The sequence below is a fragment of the Microtus oregoni genome, unplaced genomic scaffold (assembly GCF_018167655.1).
Source record: "Microtus oregoni isolate MIOR12 unplaced genomic scaffold, Mior012 000139F_ref0000186, whole genome shotgun sequence".
NCBI classification, from domain to species: Eukaryota; Metazoa; Chordata; class Mammalia; order Rodentia; family Cricetidae; genus Microtus; species Microtus oregoni.
Window position 1 is genome coordinate 521,549 of NW_024544789.1, and position 2,984 is coordinate 524,532.

Below are 2,984 nucleotides of genomic sequence, written 5' to 3' on the forward strand. Positions count from 1 at the left end.
AATCCAATCCTATCTTGAGAAAGGGAGAGCAGTAATAGCATTTATACAACTGGAATTGTTATTGTAAAAAAGATCATATCCCCTTTACTAAGAGTCAGTTTCACTTAAATCAGAACTGCCCAACAAAAACATTGTTAGCCATTCATGATCTGAATTTTGGTGCATGAATTAATTATGGGGCACATTAAAAATCATGAGACACACGCTTTGTAGTAAATAAGGCAGTGGAATTACTCATTTGTAGCCTTTTCAAGATAAATTATTAAGTCTGCCTTCTCTCCCTTCTTAATTCCAGAAAAGATCATTTTTTTTTTTGTCCCAGGGATGAACTTTTTGGGATTCTCCAAGTACTCCATCTGGTTACCCTCTCCCCAGGTGATGCCTTTGCTCTTGTTGGCATCTGTGTAGAAGAATCCAGCAGCCTGACCTGTCTTCCTCCAAACAGACCATGGATATTTGGTCCAGTCTTATGCTTGCCTCCCTTCCTCCGCAGTGTGACACTGGGCACAGTTCTGAACAAAGCTTTCTTGCCTTTGTCAACATCACCCATTTTTAACTCCTGGGTGATCAACACCACAATCTCTACAACCTGAAGACAGATGTCCCTGGGTGATCAACACCACAATGGCTACAGTCCGAAGATGGACGACCTGCTATCTCTTTACATAAATTCTTAGGTTGTGCATGTATAAAGACATATAATTAGAGGTTGCCTCAGGTGAATAGGGAGGTGAGCAGGTCCCAAGGCCTGCAAGATAAGCAAGTTAAAGGCTCAAGAGACGTGAAGACTTAGAGTTCTTAAGAAAGGACACAAGACTCAGGCAAGCCGGTGGGGTGGCTCCTGTTTGAAGTTTGCATGCTTCAGCCCCAAGAAAAACTGATATTTCACTTTGAGTCTGCAGGTAAGAAAGCTGCACATGCCCAATAGAAAAGAGTCTGTCAGGGAGGATTCTATCTCACCTGGAGATGGTTTGCCTTTTTGCCTGATTCCAGAGTTCATTAGTATATGAGGTTCTTCAAAGAAAGAGAACCAAGCTCCTCTATTCTCCTCAAAGCTAAGTCCAATAGCCTGCTTTCTATAAACTGTAGACCCAAGAAAGCCAGGGAGCAATTGGAAGCCCTGTGAACTAGAATGCCATCATAGAGATTCCAGTTTTCAGCCTGAGGTCATGAGAAGATTGAGGTCCCATGCTAACAGTGAGAGGGACTGAAAATTCAACTTCCTTCTTCTTTTTGTTCTATTTAGGACCTCACTACTGGACACTCACACGATTGGCAGGGCTATCTGTTTTAATCACTGTAGTAGTTTGGATGTAAGTCCTCCCCCCCCCCCCATAATCTCATAGGGAGTGGCACTATTAGGAGGTATGGCCTTAGTGGAGGAAGTGTGTCACTGTGGGGGCAGGCTTTGAAGATTCCTATGCTCAGGATATTACCCAGTGTATCAGTCAACTTTCTGGTGCCTTCTGATCAAGATGTAGGATTCTCAGTCCCAGCACCACATCTGCCTGCATGCCACCATGCTCCCCACCATGATGATAATGGACTGAACCTCTGAAACTGTAAGAGAGTCCCCCTCAGTTAAATGTTTTCCTTAGAAGAGTTGCTATGGCCATGGTATCTCTTCATAGCAATAAAACCCCCAAGAGAGAAGTTGGTACCAGGGACTGAGGTATTGCTGATATAGGCCTGACCATGTTTTCCTTTGGAGTAACATGAACTTTGGGACTGTGGATTTGAAAAGCAGTTGAGTGTTTTAAGTGCTGTTTAATAGGCTATACTAGTAGGAGCGTGGAAGACAGTGGCACTAAAGGTGACTTGATGAACTGTGAGGTACTCACTCAAGAATTTTTAGAGGAATTTTAGTATGTTGCCTAGAGATTGGTCTTGTGATATTTTGGTAAAGAAAGTGGCTGCCTTTTGCCTTTGTCCAAAGAGTCTGCCTGAGGCTAAAGTGAAGGATTTTGGATTAATTCTGCTGGCAGAAGAAATCTCAAAGCAGCCTTGTAGCTCTTTTTTTTTTTCAAAAAACTTTGGGGGGGGGCTGCCACCCAGCTCCCAAATAAATACATAGAGATATTTATTCTTACCAATGCTCAATCTTAGCTTGGCCTTTTTCTAGTCAGATTTTCTAACTAAAGTTATCCCGTTTCTCTTAACTACATTTTGCCTCTGGACTTCTTATCTTTCATTATTCTATCTATCTTTCTTTCCATATTACTCCGTGGATAACTGGGTAGCTCTATGGCTGGCCCACAGCATCCTCCTCTCCTTTTCTCTGTCCTCGCTCAACTCTAGAGCCTTGGTTTCTCCTCCTATTCATTCTCTCTGCCTGACAGCCCCACCTATACTTCTCCTGCCATTCAGTTCTTTATTAGACCAAACAGGTATTTTAGGTAGGTAAAGTTACACAGCTTTACAAAGTTAATCAAATGCAATATAAACACATGCAGCACATCTTTGCATCATTAAACAAATATTCTACAGCACAAACAAATGTAACACATCTTAAACTAATATTCCAACAATACAGTCTAGTATAGACTCTGTTTTGGGGTTAGTAGTGTTAACCCTAAAGAAGATTTATAGTGAAAAGGAGAAAGCTGAACAAAATAATAATAATAACAATAACAACAACAACAACAACAATAATAATAGAGGAAAACAAGGGCACCGGAAAGTAGAATGGAATTAAGTTCTGTGTTCAAGAAAATAACCAGATTAAGAAAAGGAATAAAGGGAGTGGTGTTCTCAGGGCAAGATCCCACCCAGCTAAATTTCCATTGTGAAAAGGAACTAAAGAAAAGCTTAGAGCAGGGTGTGGTGGGGCACAGCTTTAATTCCAGCACTGGAAAGGCAGACAGTAGTGGATCTCTTAGTCATGTTCTAGCCCCAGTAAGCAGCAGAATTTAGCAGTTTTGGTCATGTGGTTCTGGGTTTAGAGTTAAGGACAGAAGAAAGGAGTTCTGGAATAAAGCCACTGA

At 41.6% G+C, this 2,984-nt stretch overlaps 1 pseudogene; it reads right to left on the reverse strand.

Annotated features, from left to right (window-relative positions):
• Window positions 1–230: 230 nt before the first annotated feature.
• LOC121444759 lies at window positions 231–550 on the reverse strand (annotated as a pseudogene).
• Window positions 551–2,984: the final 2,434 nt, after the last annotated feature.